This window comes from Paramisgurnus dabryanus, chromosome 15, assembly GCF_030506205.2.
Source record: "Paramisgurnus dabryanus chromosome 15, PD_genome_1.1, whole genome shotgun sequence".
Classification (NCBI taxonomy): Eukaryota; Metazoa; Chordata; class Actinopteri; order Cypriniformes; family Cobitidae; genus Paramisgurnus; species Paramisgurnus dabryanus.
The window spans coordinates 37,085,112-37,102,136 of NC_133351.1; the positions used below are offsets into that span (position 1 = coordinate 37,085,112).

A 17,025-nucleotide genomic window follows, 5' to 3' on the forward strand; every position below is an offset into this window, starting at 1 on the left:
CTTTATGGGGCGCCGCAGTCGGATGACGTCAAAGTACTGCGAGAGCTCTTCAAGAAATCTTACGGAGTAGTTTAATTTCGACTCGCTCTCGTGGTACTTTGACGTCTTGCAGCGCAGCATGAAGTCAAACTCATAAGTTACACAGAGACCCTATTTTAAATACAAAATTTGAAGGCGGGTTCATGTGTTTAACGGAACGCAAATACCGGACTGTAATCTGATATACCCTTACATGTTACGATGTAAATAGTCCTCAAATTGTATATTATATTGTATTACCAGAAGTTCATGCGAAATCTGATGTAAACAATAGACTATATATCTATATTTCAAGGATTATACGCATTTGTGGACAAAAATGGTCATTGGATGATTCACACATCTGAAACAGACTGGATTCGACTTGTGATCCCCACAAAGGTAAAAGTCCTGTTTATTTTTGCATGTTGTTCATTTGGACTTCTGTAATAAAATACTACATATGATGCTAGAACATCTGTATCTCAAAACGGCTTCACAGGGGGTATGGCTTAGCTAAATGAGATGTAAATGAGCCCTATTGTCTCTCCAGCCAGGGAAAAGGGAAAGTGTTAACTTTTTTCTCTCTCAAATTTCTCAGCATTCTCTTTCTTGAATGTGTTACATTCAAATGGCCACAACTTCTCCAAATCTTATCAGATTTCCATGTGTTACACATCGTTAGAAAGCTTAGAAACTGCACTTTCAGAATCTATGAATAACTCAAAATGCCCCAGATCCGACTTGTGTCCCTACTTTCCGTGACTGGTCACATATGAGAGAAAGCTCTTACATATACACGGACATGTAACGTTTACTTAAAACATAAGCATTGTACTCTGACGTGATATTAGTTCGCGTCCATTTAAACCCGTCATGGTTGCTTTTTGTATGTGATTTTAAGCGGACATATCATGACAATCAGACTTTTTTCATGTTAAACATAAATCTGTGTGCTTTGATGAATCACAGGCAAAGGACATTGCAAATTGTTCATTTTTTTTTCATTGCTTTTGCTTTGTAGCTACTGGAAGCCATGTTAACCTTGGCATGACACGACCGGGCCACTGTACGAGTTAAAACGCGTTCCGAATGGGGGGGCTAGAAAGTAATATTCAGTTGCTTGTCATATAGACTTTCACCGCTAGATGGGAGTAGATCTTACACAGTGGAGCTTTAAGTTAAATGAACGAAGATATTGTCCAAAACTCAAAATCTTAAGTGATGTCTGGGTTATAAGAGAATATCCGGATTAACAACATTTAATATTTAGTATTATTTGTGTTTTGAAAAGAAAGAGTTTACCTTTCACATGAAATTAATTTTGTAAGAGATCCAATGTAATGTTCTATCTCCACATACACTCTTAAAATAATAAAAATAATTATAATTCCTTTGCTGTGTTGCAATAGAATCATTTTGGATTCCCATAATAACAATATCTTTTTACCTTTTAACAGGACCATTTTTGCTACAAAGGACCTTCTGTCGAACACAAAGGTCAAATGGATGTTAAAAGCTCTTTATGGAACCATACAGCCTGGAAAATAACCTTTCAGGAACGGTTTGTTTTAGAAGAGTGTATTCATAATAATCCATTATACATATTCAAATGAATGTATACATATTGATTTCTAACATTCTGTATAAAATATTAAATTGTTCCTCTAAAATTAAAGCAATTAAGTGGCGATTAAGTGGTCGGAAATCATTAAAGTTTTTTGCCTGCTGTTTAAATCTGAAAACACAGCATGCCGTGGAGGATTTTTTTTGTCTTCAAATCATTACTGAGGCATGTATAGATTTCCCTACAGACATTTTAGCTGCTTAAAGAGTGCATTGATCAGGGCTGTGATAAGTGGTGCACGTTAAGACACATGCAGAGACGTTTATGAGAATGTTGATTGAGGAAACACATTGATTAATCAAAATATGCCAATAACACTTTCATTTGTCACAACCCGTCTTTCAACACTCTTGCGGTGAAAGCCCTTTTCTATGTTTAATGCTTTTATTTGTTTTAGACACATAGCACACACAGCTTACATAGTCTTAAAATACTTATATCGGTATTTCTTCAAATATGAGAAATGTGATTTTTGAGCATTGCAGCTTAATCCAGCTTTCTTCATTTTGATTCTCAAGGTTGCTTTATCAAAAAAGCCAGCAACTTTATGAGCCTATTCATATCCAGTTTAAGACATCCCCACTAACACTCACAATGGGTTTTTGTATTTACATTTACATTTATTCATTTAACACAGTATTTCTTAACTATAGTCCTCGGAAACCCTTGTAAAAATATTTAGATGTCTCCATATTTAACACACAACATTCAAGTCATCAGCCTTCTTCCAGAAGGCCTACCTCCAAAAGCTTGGGCAGCTGACTTTTTGAAACCTACAGATCTAATTTCTTGCAAGAAATGCAACCAAAAGGTGTAAAAAGTGAAAATATAACTTTATTTACATCAAATTTGTGCTCCATTCGCTTTCTTGGCTGGTATTCATTTTTTTGTATTGACCAGGCTCGACCAGTTACATTCCCAGCACACGCATAGAATTGTGGGACATTGAATCGACCTAATGTAGGTATTTCAGGAGACATTAAGTAAAGCAAACATTGGAATCACCACCCTCCAGCATTTTAGAGCTTTTGGGTGAAATCTCTCTCTTTAATTAACACACTTACAAGCTGATGAGTGGAAGAACACAGGAGATTTTTATTTATAAACCAAGTTGTGAAAGTTGATAGTTAGGGGCAGGGCCAGAGTGGGGCCACTTTTCAGCCCGGGAGTTTCAGGCCCAAGATCGGCCTACTTTTTCCATAGTGTTATTCCAAACTAGCATTTTTTTTCAAATTGGATAAATAAAGCAACAGTTCAGCTCTTACTAGTTTTTATTAATATCATGGTTCAACAAATAAGGTAAAAGTTAAATAATATTTAATAGAAGTTAACAAAAATATTCCTCTACACTCTAAAAAAGGCTGGGTTACTATTTACCCATAATGGGTAAATATTGGACAGAACACATGCTGGGTTAAAAATTACCCCTATGCTGGGTTAAAAATAACCCAATGCTGAGTTGTTGTTGTGCAACCATGGATTATAACCCAACAGGTGGGTTGAAACAACCCAGCACTGGGTCAATTTTAACCCAGCAGCGTGTTCTGTCCAATATATAAAATATATAAATAACCCAGCCCTTTTTAGAGTGTATTCCACAAGGAAAGGTTGATAAATTATTAGCATTGCTAATGCTATGAGGCCGATGATTAATGCAAATAGAAATATAAAAGTCCTAATTAAAAAAGAAAACAATTTGACAAAAATATTGAATACAATATTGGTTAAATAGCATAACAAGTGATTTATAAGCTTTTTTCGGCTGTTCATTTTTGACTGGGAAAACAAAAGGTGTTATAGGGTTCTGAATACAACCTGAGGGTTAAATAACTTTAATTCATATTGTTTACTCATGGCCTCCTCATTTTCAGTGGGGGACTGCTCAGAAGCTGCTTGCATAATATTTGCAAAGTCTACGAATCGCCATGTATACACAAAAGGGTAATATTTAAAAAAAAATTGGCTTGTAAATAGTTTGACAACGGTATTAGCCGAATAATTACGTTGCTAATGCTAATCATTACTAGGCTTATTTCACTTTAAGTTAACTGTTGCCACTTTTGTTTGTCCTCTTGAAAATAAATCTGTAAGTTTGACACATTTGTCAGCATCCTCCTCCAATGGATTTTTTCTTCAACCTGTTTTTTATGCTAAAGCTTGAGTGGATGCTGGCAGATAAATCCAAAGAGGGGAAAAGAATGTTTGAGAATATTGGTGCCCCTGTGTGATGGAACAACCAGGCATTGCTCATATACATAGCACAAATGGCGAGTAGGGACATACTTGTTGGAGTGAGTTGGAGAGAAATTACAGCGTTTCCATTAATCGTGTAATGACACGAAATGCGCGGAAGCAAATGCACGTGAATAAGACAATGTTTATTAATTGTAAACAAAGAGAGAGTATTCAAAGTCAATGCGGAAGTAGCTCTGTCCGGTGTGGTGGGCAATGGTGGCGTTGACTACGGTGGAAGTTGATGTTATTGAGTGCGTCGTTTGTGGAGTGGTGAGCAGTGGTGAAATCCAGGCTGAACACAGGAACATCCAAACGAAGATGACGACAATAAACATCCAACTGAAACACGTAATCCAAAAGACACGGAACAACCAAACAACACGGGAGCCAACACAAAGTGAGGATCTGGCGAGGAACAGAAAGTCAGGTGAGTATTTATGGAGGTGATGTAATGATGAACAGCTGGAGCGAGACAATCAACACACAGGTGATCGGGATCGCTCTAAAGGGCACATGGCTGGGGTGAGTGAACAAACAAACACACACACACATGACACGGTGGAAACAGTGGATTTCCTACCGTGTCATATCGATGATATACAACTGAAACGTATTTTTTCCTCTTGTGATGTCATTCCTAACAGTATGTCAACTGATGTTGGTAGGTTAACTAATATCACATATGCAGTGGGCACTAGGCATTATTTTTCACCGAAGGAGACGTAAGGAGTATTATCCAAACATTAATGCCAGGGAAAACTCCCCTTATACTGGAGTGGCAACGTATATGTGTTTTTTTATACAGTACATACCTGCAAACTCACAGGAGGTGTAAAAGGTTACAAGCTTTTAACTCAGACGTTAAGACTGATTGTTACAAAGTGGTTGTCAGGATCCTGCCAGATCCTTGTTTTGTATTTAGGTGTAGTTCAGTATGGCAGGGTCCTGACAGTACAGTGTTTTATGTGGGAGATGCATGGTTTTAGTATTGGTTTATTCTGACCACACATTTCCCGGGTCTCGTCACTTTTTCCCCGATCCCTTACTCATGATTATTTTAAGTTTTCCCTATTTAAAGTCCTTGTGTTTGGTGTATTGCACAGGTTCGTTTTGAGCTGTTAGCTGTAAGTAAAGAGTCGAGTTTTTGTCAAGTTAAGCCTAGTCTAGTGTTCTTTGTTTTTGTGAAGTTAGTCAGTCTAGTTTAGTAATTTGTTTTATCTTGTTTTGTCTTGTTTGCCCCATCATGGGTTTTGTTTTTCTGTTATTTATTAAAGTTCTTCCTCCTGCTATTTCCTGTCAGTGGTGGCCCGTACAGGGGTAAGATTGTAAACACACAGAGTAAGATTGTAAACACTGTGTTGAGAATTGTTAAGAGGATGGATAACTCTGTAAATGCTGCTTCTTTTGAAACATCTGTTGGTTGCGTGAGGAAATTTTGTCTCTTAAAGGTATTGCTTTAAACTGGAAAAGGATTTTAAAGACTCTGTTGGAAGTAATTTTAAGTCATTTTAACTCGCGCACATGGACACGATGCCCTATGCCCTAAACAGATAAGTGCTTACAGAAACACAGGCATTAAAGCATTGTTAAAAACAGAATCTAGACAATCAGTCGATGGTCATCTGAAAACAGCTTTTTATAAAACTAACAGTGGCGGCTCGTGACTTTTCTCTTTAAGTCTCATAAAAATCATTCTAGCACTAGCACTTGAGGTATTAGTGGTTTGGGTCTTTATCTCCAGGTGTAAATCACATCAGTATTCATCATCATTGACCCCCCCCTTGCATATTGCCTTTACACAAGAAAAAGTTTCTTACGAAAGATAAATCAATATATTGGTTATTGTTAATAAGTGGGTAAAATGGTTTTTACATCTTGTTGTAGCAAATTCCCAACTCTACAAGATCCAGAACTTTGTTAATGTCAAGCCCTGCATACAACATGAAACTCACAGGAGTAAGGATTAGAAAAAAACCATCATAAACACACTAGACAATAACAAACTAAGAAACTGAACTAACTGGGGAAAGTAAATATAAAGGTCCTAATAAGTGAACAAAACAAAATACAGGTTATAATCATATAATAATAAACTGTTTTGAACTCGTCAATTTTCGTCAACATTCAGAGAAAAACATTTGACCGGATTGCATTTGTAGTGTAGACGCTCATGTATTTGAATGTGTTGGAGCAGCCACGTATACAAAAATGTAAAATGTAAGCTGATAATTTCTGAATAAAACTGCTGGTACACAATCTTTAACCTTTATGAAAGGTAACTAGGTAAATAACACTGATTTCACTGACCCGATCAACCGATTCACACAGAACTTCTGCTGCTGGAGTGACGAGGTAAAATGTTACTGTTCTAGACTAGTTTAGAGATGCATGGATCAGCTCGAATGTCACAGAACCCTGTTATAATAAATGATCCACCTAGCACCCATGTGATTTTCTGTAATTTATATATCTCCACCTGAATCCTCCCAATATAGTCTCATTATCTTTACTGTGACTGACATATGATAATGATATTGTAGCCTAAATTAATATTTTTCTAATGTATTTAAAGTTATCGTGTCTGTCAAACACATAAAGCTTGTCAGTAAGTTATCACATGCATAGAACTTTAAAGAGAATGTTGATGATATTCCACTGTCAATGAATATCTTTTAATATATTCTGCAGTGGTTTAATGCAGTGGTTCTCAACTCCAGTCCTCGGGCCCCCCTCCCAGAATGTTGTAGATGTCTCCTTATATGAAACACCTGATTCCATTCATCAGGCTCCTGCCAAAACGTTTAAAACGTTTCCTTAATTGACACACTAACAAGCTGATGAACTGAATCAGGGGTTTTATTTATGGAGACATCTAAAATATTCTGGGAATGAGGGCCCAAGTTCTGGAGTTGAGAACCACAGGTTTAATGCATCCACTTGCCACCCACCAATTAATCAGAATGATACCCAACCAGCAGACAATCCACGCATCTTAAGCTCCTAGACTTCACACACATACGTTTGTCCCATAAAGGTAGTTCGCAGCTGTACAGACAGTGCTACAGACTGCTTCCATCAAAGAGCGCCAAAAACTTAATTCGCTGCTGCAGACTGACTGGTGAAAGACATCAAATAGTGGGTAGCACGATGTCAAGTCAAACACATTTTACTTCAAACTGCTTTGGCCAACCTTAAATCAGGGGTGACTTTCAACAGTTTCTGGCTTCAATGAAGAATACATAACTGCTCACCTAAATTTCACACTTTAAAATCTCACTATCTCTTTCTATCTATATGAAATAGACTATAATTATAGTCCTGATTGTTGGTTGGTCTTTTTATAACACATGGGAATCATAATGTAGACGCCATTCAGTTCATATTAAAACAGTTTTGTAAAAAAAGGTCATATTAGTGCTACAGTCACTTCAAAATAATCTGTGAAAATTGTCTCTGAGAATTATCTGTGAGGGTGCGGTAAGATTTGGCTCTGTCTATTCTATATTAAAATATGAAAATGTTTCACTAACCAAACTTTTCCTGTGGGTTTTTGCTATAGGTCCAGGTCATAGCTCACATATTGCTGTGCATTACTAATTCTCAATAACAATATTGTTTTCTGGTAACAAATTTACACTTTTTTATAATCAGAATGTTATTGAAATCTGAAGTTATCATTTATATAATTTTGGTTATATATATTTAACTTGGAATTTGCTAGACTTTAGTTGTAATAATATCATAAACACAGTATTTAAATTACTTCTGAATACAGAATAAGCATCTAGGGAAAATGTCTAGTGTAGACTAAATCAGAGATCATATTAGTACTGACAGACAGTAAATATGTACAATCACCAGTACCACCGCTCCATATACGCAGAGTACGCAATTTGCGTAGGGCACCAACTCCCCAGGGGGGCACCATCTTGGTTGCTCAGAAAATAAAAAGTTTAATTCTTTATAAATATGGATCACAAGCATACATGGGCAGTATTTCAATGAAATGTATTTTAAATACATATTTAATTACTTTAGTGTATTTTGTAATTTGTATTTTGCAGGTGTGGAAAAAATAAAATGTAGTTTGTAACAAAATATTTTGAGAGAATGTATTTAGAGTATTTCAAATATCACCATAATAAATGATTTTGCCATATTTTCGGTCTGATGTTCGCAATGGCAAAGTCCATGTTAGATGCACGAAAATCACGTTAAACCCTGTAGACCCCGCTCCCTTCCAGAAGTGAACTTTGAGTTTTGAACACAGGAGAAGAAGTGGCACTGCTCTTCCTAAAGCCATTTGTGAGGAAATGTCTCTCTATGCTTATTAAAGACTTAAGGTACTGTACATGTAGATTGTGTTATTATTATTATATATTTTTTTTTTTACTAAAGGGGCATCATAGTTAACATCCGCCTAGGACACCCATTTGACCAGCAGCGGCCCTGACAAATTTGAAAACTAATTTTGAAAACAAGATCAAAGTCTATAGCAGGTTCTTTTTTCCGCAAATGTATATATTTGGATGATAATTAAATGAATTAGCTACCATTTGTTGTATACATCTGATTTCAAGCTTTTGAAATAATTTTTCCCAGCATGCATTTCCCAGACATGTAACCTCAAAATGACATATCGACAAGCGTGTGTTTGTGCCTGTTAAACTGCTGCCCTTCGGCCAGCATCTCTTGACACTCGACACTTTGTCTTGTCATGTGTCATTTTGAAGAAGGTTTATAATCGGAGAGCTGTTCTCCTCTCTCGTTTTACAGTTTTAATCGGGTGCTTGAGGGAAAGAGCAGATGTGTGACACCATCACTGTAGGTCAGATTATTGTTACAGACAATTGAAAAAAAAATTAAAAACACAGCTGATTATTATTGTTATTACAAATATATTTGCTTGTTTATAGGTTTACTTTAACACCAGTTTTATAAATTGAGGAACCCCCCTGGGAGGGTATGCTTTACCTTTTGAGTGTTTTAAGAAGACAAGCAAAGAAAGATGATAAATTAGTCAAATTAGCAACAAATAAACAGACAAAAAAGCAATTATATTGAAAGAGATTACAAACAATGAATAATTGTAATCAGAAAACACTGTTCAGCTTTTTATGCTGTATCTATGCCTCTCTGTGCCTTCCAAGTAGTGGAAAAAAGAACTACTGTACCCAACAGATTTGGCTGTTTATTGGTCTGTATTCTGTGTTTTGACGTAACACTTGTCTTCATAAATACGAAAATGCTCAGTTCTGAGAAGCAGTGGTTCAGGGCACCAATAATATTTTCCATATATTTAGGTCAAAGCTGTTGCGTGACATATATAATCATAAAGCACCATTACTCAGGAAAATGAGTCATCTTATCAGAGATTAAGACTTTTTGCAGAGGGATTTTGTTTACTAGGGGAGTATCAATCAGCTGTAATGAAATCCTCACTGCAGAGTGACATATATACAGCTGAGAGTGAAAAAGCCATTCCAAATGAGATTATAAACGTATAGAGTTCATCAATCAGACCACAGACACAATATTGCCTTTTCCCCATGACCAGGCGCTACTGTATGAAAGAAAATACATGTTTTCTTTTTTAAGGGGAAACTGCAGGTTGTATTCATGCTTTATTTCAGCTATACTAAATATGGTAGACCATAGCTGTAGATGTCAAATTTTTTACATTTTTCATTTCTGTATAGCCATACCTTCAAATCTTGTCCGGGAAAAAATACTTTGACCCTGCAGTGGGGCATGTTGTCACACTCAATGAGTTTGTCACAATGGAAACAAGTATAGGCTTTTTGTCCAGTTTTAGCAGCTAAACGATTATAAAACACAGCTGGCCTTGACTTGACAAGTACATTAGCTCTTTTGTGGCTAATGTAACTGCTATATCTTTGTCAAACAATAAACCAGATATTATGTTAAAAAGCATTATGGAGAAAATGAGTGTGTTTTGTGGAAACTTATGAAATCACTGTTTATTTTTATTTATATGTTAATGCCTTGAACATGCTGTGGATCACCCCACAAACATCTTGAGTAAAATAAACATTTAACATAAACTACTGTATACAAGACAGCACATGGTGTGTGAGAACATGCACGTGTTTAGTTAACACAATTAAAGTGCTTCTTATCCTATAATTTGTTTATAGTCCACATTTATGGAACCACACATTTCACCTCTTTTCAACAAAAGATGATGGTGACGTGCTGTACAGGTGCCTCATGACATACAGTCGAGTGCTTTGGATTATTGATCTTTGTTATTTTTTTATTTTTTTGGAGGGGGTCTAGCACAGATGCTAACAGTTACAGATATCTCTGTTGTGCCTGACTGCTTTCACTAACTGCCCAATTTTATTGAGTAAATTTAGTCTGTCAGATCTCATGCTGGGAACATAACTCTCAGACAACACATAATCATACAGGAAAACAAGGATAAAATAATCTTGTCAGGACTCTAAAAGTGATTGCTGGATGCTACATTCCTCAATCAATACCCTAATTCTGCAATTTATACTGCTGGTGATGGCAGAGGAAGGCAGCTCTGATATGGTATTTCTTGGCTCACTGACCAACTTTGACCTTCGGTGTGTGCGCGAGTGTGTGTGAGCGAGCTTAACGTGTTTTCCTGCTTTAAGAAATCGCCCAGAAGCATTGAGAGAGCAGTGCCTGACATTTAAGTTCAGGCCCAAAACCCAAACTGATTAATTCCAGCGAGCACAGGCTCGGCTGCTCTTTTTCTTGCCTCTATCTTTATGGCCGCAAAATCCTCACTTTCTGCTGCCTGATGGACGCCGAGCAACATAAAAGCTATCCGCTGAATTTCTGCCTCTTATTCTTCTCTTTTGTCGGTTTTATGAGTAAACGTATCTCGTTCACCCCGAGGGCATTACATATTCTTTCATGAGGAGCGTCACTTATTAACAGGCTTAGTAAGGTGTGCTCACGGCTCTTCAGTTTTGCTTGATTCCTCTTGAACAAATCACAAGGACAAATCAAATGAATTGATCCCATTCGTTCAAACTTTCTAAACTCAAACCTTTCTCCCCAGAACACACACGCTGTAGATTTAAAACATTTTTAAATTTACAAAATAGAAACCTTCCACATTTGCATGACAATGACTTCTATTGGCTGCTATTTTTTTAAGATCCCTCATTTTAGTTTTAAACGGCTCATTTCAGCATTGATTGTTTCATGAACAACTAAACGGAATTCTAAAGGTTAAGGAGAAAGAAGGGTTGGAAATGTAATAAAAAATATGACTGCTTTTAGACAAAGAATCTGAAAAGCATTAAATGTGTACAATGAGATGCATATATTTGTTTTGATTATTTATCATAGCACAAACCTAAAACCCTAAACCAATCATTGGGAGCTGTTTCTCTAATGCCTAAACTAACCCATAAAGTGTCAGTAGTGGTCAGCATGTACACGCTCGACCCATGTAAGCCTGGTGAACTTAAACACATCCACAGACACAAAGGCTGGCCCTCACAGGGATCACACACACTTTATTAGCAATCTCTTTTAGTCTGTGCTGGTGTTTGTGTGTCATGAAGAGAACAGGGATGAGGGAAAGCAAATAAATAAACAGCAAAGTTTGCCTTGCTGGATTCCTCTATATTTCTGTATTGGTATCTGACATTGTTAGATGTGTAAAAACAGAACCAGGAACAAGGATATTAAACCTCAGCATGAGAGTAAGTATGTGTCACAAGGTGACGATCTTTTGGGCGGAACCAAAAGTCGGGAAACTTTGGTTCCGCCCGGATGTTTCCGCCCAGACCGAAGAACGGAAACACCGGACATCCGGCAGCCTCGCGAAGGCTGTAATCAGCCGATTGAGCACAGCTGTGCCTAGTTAAAGAGATCGCCGGGCAATTGGATGACTGAAGTACAGAGAGGAGTATTTAAAGCACAGTTAAATGACAGTTCAGGAGTTCGGGCACGAGAGGGGGATTGACACGGGGAGAGCTCCTCTGCTTAGGGCAGGAGAGGTAACTACGTACCTTTTGAAGAGCCCGCAGGCTCTGTTGATCCGGGCTGCGCTTGAAGCGCGCGGAAAGAAGACAGGAGCTGCCTGGGGCGAAAGAAAGGCGATACGTGAGTGGAGAAAAGGAGCACCCCGAAGAGAGCATTGTGCTGTCAAGCCTGTGCGTAGTGTGTGCTGGGAAACGGAGCTGTGCTCATTTTTGGACGTGGTGGCTGTCTGTGTTTCTCTCTCTCTCTCTCGTTGCAGTCTTTATTGTGGACCTGCTGGAGTAAACAGGAAGATCCTATGGGTAAGAAGGAACTTTGTTCTAACCAATACTGAAGGAGTAAAGCAGGAAGAAAATTGACCTTCTGGTACAACGTAAACAAAGGCTATCCGCCGTGAGTATACCCTTTTTGTGTGAAGTAACTGGCAAAAATTAACTTGTGTAACCATTGGAAACCTCCAGGAGAAGGAGGGCGGCCCTACCCCTACAAGAGTGTGGTGGGCGAGCCGTTAGAAGTACAAATTCAAACAGCCACCGCAACGAGACTTATTGTGGTCGTATTTCCCATCGCCTTATCGTAGCCCAAGCGCAGTGGAGGACACCGGGCGCTTCCCTTGTTGTGGTGCACTTATAGTGTGGTGAGTGAGACTGTGTAATAAATCTTTTCACGTTGGAGTGGTGCTGTGTATTTGCTGTGGGTTGCTGTGTGTCTTGTAGACGAAGCCCCGCATCATCCATTTTCTTCCTCTGGGCAGAGGACGGAGAGGCCAACGACCTCAGAAACTACTGTTACCATATGTAGTGTGCTGTTTGGAGTACGAAGGGACGCAGACTAAGAGCTGTCCGCGACCGTGAGTAAACCATTGGAAACATTCGTGGTGTGAACTTACCTGTGTCTGTTTTGTCGCAGAGTCAGAGGCGAAAGGGTCCGCCGCCCCGTGGTCTCTACGAAAAGGGCGCCCCCGTCTAGGAATCGATCGGCCTATGGGCATTGGAGATAGGGCAGCGCTCGACCCGGTGAGGTGGTGTGTGACCTTCGCCCCTCTGCCGACCTACGGAGGAGGACCATACCTACCCAGAAAGCTGTAAACAGCAGAGCCGGTGAGAATTACTCGAAGTCTCAGCAACAGTGTCTTTGTGTTCTAGCGGCCACCTGTGGAGAGAGAGCAGAACGAGAGTGAATCATTGGAGAGCAAACTGTGAACGTGATACCTACCCAGAAAGCTGTAAACAGCAGAGCCGGTGAGAAATACTCGAAGTCTCAGTAACAGTGTCTTTGTGTTCTAGCGGCCACCTGTGGAGAGAGAGCAGAACGAGAGTGAATCATTGAAGAGCAAACTGTGAACGTGATACCTACCCAGAAAGCTGTAAACAGCAGAGCCGGTGAGAAATACTCGAAGTCTCAGTAACAGTGTCTTTGTGTCCTAGCGGCCACCTGTGGAGAGAGAGCAGAACGAGAGTGAATAATCGAAGAACAACCTGTGAACGTGATACCTACCCAGAAAGCTGTAAACAGCAGAGCCGGTGAGAAATACTCGAAGTCTCAGTAACAGTGTCTTTGTGTCCTAGTGGCCTCCTGTGGAGAGAACGGAAAACGAGAAGGAACATGAGGAGAATGGACTGTGTGAAGATACAGTGGTGGTGGAGGAGAGCCTAGAGTGGCCATTGTTTTAAGTCCCCCGTTTCCCCTTCCCTATTTAATATTTTTAAGTAATTTAATAAAGGATATTTTAATTTTATGCTTACCTGGTGTGTCTGGTCATTGGGGTGGCTTTGGGAATCTCCTCGAGGTGGAGAAAGGGGCGTGACCTTATTCAAATCTGGGTCCACCCCTACCTGTGACAGATTTGGCGTAGTCGGCAGTCCACCTCGGGTTGAGACCAAGGTCCCCCAATGGCCTACCACGTTTTTTTAAAGAAAAGCTCCCATCAACACCCTATCAGTCCCTAAACAACGCGTTCTCGGGACGAGAACGGATTGGCGGGGGAGGATGTCACAAGGTGACGATCTTTTGGGCGGAACCAAAAGTCGGGAAACTTTGGTTCCGCCCGGATGTTTCCGCCCAGACCGAAGAACGGAAACACCGGACATCCGGCAGCCTCGCGAAGGCTGTAATCAGCCGATTGAGCACAGCTGTGCCTAGTTAAAGAGATCGCCGGGCAATTGGATGACTGAAGTACAGAGAGGAGTATTTAAAGCACAGTTAAATGACAGTTCAGGAGTTCGGGCACGAGAGGGGGATTGACACGGGGAGAGCTCCTCTGCTTAGGGCAGGAGAGGTAACTACGTACCTTTTGAAGAGCCCGCAGGCTCTGTTGATCCGGGCTGCGCTTGAAGCGCGCGGAAAGAAGACAGGAGCTGCCTGGGGCGAAAGAAAGGCGATACGTGAGTGGAGAAAAGGAGCACCCCGAAGAGAGCATTGTGCTGTCAAGCCTGTGCGTAGTGTGTGCTGGGAAACGGAGCTGTGCTCATTTTTGGACGTGGTGGCTGTCTGTGTTTCTCTCTCTCTCTCTCGTTGCAGTCTTTATTGTGGACCTGCTGGAGTAAACAGGAAGATCCTATGGGTAAGAAGGAACTTTGTTCTAACCAATACTGAAGGAGTAAAGCAGGAAGAAAATTGACCTTCTGGTACAACGTAAACAAAGGCTATCCGCCGTGAGTATACCCTTTTTGTGTGGAGTAACTGGCAAAAATTAACTTGTGTAACCATTGGAAACCTCCAGGAGAAGGAGGGCGGCCCTACCCCTACAAGAGTGTGGTGGGCGAGCCGTTAGAAGTACAAATTCAAACAGCCACCGCAACGAGACTTATTGTGGTCGTATTTCCCATCGCCTTATCGTAGCCCAAGCGCAGTGGAGGACACCGGGCGCTTCCCTTGTTGTGGTGCACTTATAGTGTGGTGAGTGAGACTGTGTAATAAATCTTTTCACGTTGGAGTGGTGCTGTGTATTTGCTGTGGGTTGCTGTGTGTCTTGTAGACGAAGCCCCGCATCATCCATTTTCTTCCTCTGGGCAGAGGACGGAGAGGCCAACGACCTCAGAAACTACTGTTACCATATGTAGTGTGCTGTTTGGAGTACGAAGGGACGCAGACTAAGAGCTGTCCGCGACCGTGAGTAAACCATTGGAAACATTCGTGGTGTGAACTTACCTGTGTCTGTTTTGTCGCAGAGTCAGAGGCGAAAGGGTCCGCCGCCCCGTGGTCTCTACGAAAAGGGCGCCCCCGTCTAGGAATCGATCGGCCTATGGGCATTGGAGATAGGGCAGCGCTCGACCCGGTGAGGTGGTGTGTGACCTTCGCCCCTCTGCCGACCTACGGAGGAGGACCATACCTACCCAGAAAGCTGTAAACAGCAGAGCCGGTGAGAATTACTCGAAGTCTCAGCAACAGTGTCTTTGTGTTCTAGCGGCCACCTGTGGAGAGAGAGCAGAACGAGAGTGAATCATTGGAGAGCAAACTGTGAACGTGATACCTACCCAGAAAGCTGTAAACAGCAGAGCCGGTGAGAAATACTCGAAGTCTCAGTAACAGTGTCTTTGTGTTCTAGCGGCCACCTGTGGAGAGAGAGCAGAACGAGAGTGAATCATTGAAGAGCAAACTGTGAACGTGATACCTACCCAGAAAGCTGTAAACAGCAGAGCCGGTGAGAAATACTCGAAGTCTCAGTAACAGTGTCTTTGTGTCCTAGCGGCCACCTGTGGAGAGAGAGCAGAACGAGAGTGAATAATCGAAGAACAACCTGTGAACGTGATACCTACCCAGAAAGCTGTAAACAGCAGAGCCGGTGAGAAATACTCGAAGTCTCAGTAACAGTGTCTTTGTGTCCTAGTGGCCTCCTGTGGAGAGAACGGAAAACGAGAAGGAACATGAGGAGAATGGACTGTGTGAAGATACAGTGGTGGTGGAGGAGAGCCTAGAGTGGCCATTGTTTTAAGTCCCCCGTTTCCCCTTCCCTATTTAATATTTTTAAGTAATTTAATAAAGGATATTTTAATTTTATGCTTACCTGGTGTGTCTGGTCATTGGGGTGGCTTTGGGAATCTCCTCGAGGTGGAGAAAGGGGCGTGACCTTATTCAAATCTGGGTCCACCCCTACCTGTGACATATGTCCTTCTACTCTGCTGTTTTCTGTCTTTTTAAGATGCAGCATTATAATAATTATGAAACTTCAATTAGTGCTTGATTTAGACTAAATATGCACCAACATATTAAACAAATGAAGCACTCGGAAGACTCAACTTATAATTCAATTTTCTTTATATAATTGTATTAGCGTTACAGAAGAAACAATGTTATGTTTTAAGCTCCATGTGTTATTGAGAAGATTTTATTAAAAGAGGGAAAAACAGGCATGGTTCAGTGGGCCAGTTCTTCTGCATGGAGTGAACATACACTCTAAAACCGTTGGGTTATTTGTTTAACCCAACAAGTGGGTTAAACATATTGGGTTGTACTGTTGGGTTGTTTTCTGGTGTGTATTGGGTTATTTCTATAACAACACAGCTAGTTGGGTTAAAATCTTACAACACAAGGCATTTTGAGTTTCAACATTCGACTGGTGCCACTGCTGACACAAAGGTACGTTAATATTAAAATATATATGAAGAGCTCTTTTCCAAAACGCGATAAACGCCATTTAAAAAAAAAATGAGTTTGTCATGTCATTTGGCTGTGTACTGAACCTATTCACTGCTCCATGAATGTTTTATGTCAAATCATTACATTTCGTTGTTAAAATGTAGGTACAAGATGCCGTTCTTTTCCAAAACGCGATAAGCGCCGAGCCTATTTTTAGCCTAAACGCGATTTATCCTCTCGACCAATCAGAACTCGATGAGCGTTCGACGCAATCCAATGGCGGCGCTGTGAACAGATGTTTGTTTATGTTCATTCATTACTCAAAATGAGGATTAATGTCATGTTATGCACCCGGAGAAGGTACCCGTTTGCAAGGCGATCTTCATCAAAGTGTTTGGTATGTACAACTTTCGTTTCAGAACTGGCTCGTTTAATACCGTTTTGTACGTTTGCGATAAAGTTTTTTTCCTGTGAAGAAGCCTGCTAACGTAACATGAAAAGTACTGAATAGTTCGATAGCCTGCTCATAGACAGACTGGCGTTTGATACATTGACCAATGTCGTGCAAAAGTACA

At 40.2% G+C, this 17,025-nt stretch overlaps 2 long non-coding RNA genes across 2 annotated transcripts; both read left to right on the forward strand.

Moving 5' to 3' along the window:
- Positions 1–11,621: 11,621 nt before the first annotated feature.
- LOC141280846 (uncharacterized) lies at positions 11,622–13,608 on the forward strand. Its single transcript, XR_012335144.1, has 2 exons — positions 11,622–12,972; positions 13,018–13,608. It is a non-coding gene; the product is annotated as an uncharacterized lncRNA (long non-coding RNA).
- Positions 13,609–13,672: 64 nt separating this feature from the next.
- LOC135758565 (uncharacterized) lies at positions 13,673–15,869 on the forward strand. The gene is made up of 2 exons (XR_010536531.2): positions 13,673–15,233; positions 15,279–15,869. It is a non-coding gene; the product is annotated as an uncharacterized lncRNA (long non-coding RNA).
- Positions 15,870–17,025: the final 1,156 nt, after the last annotated feature.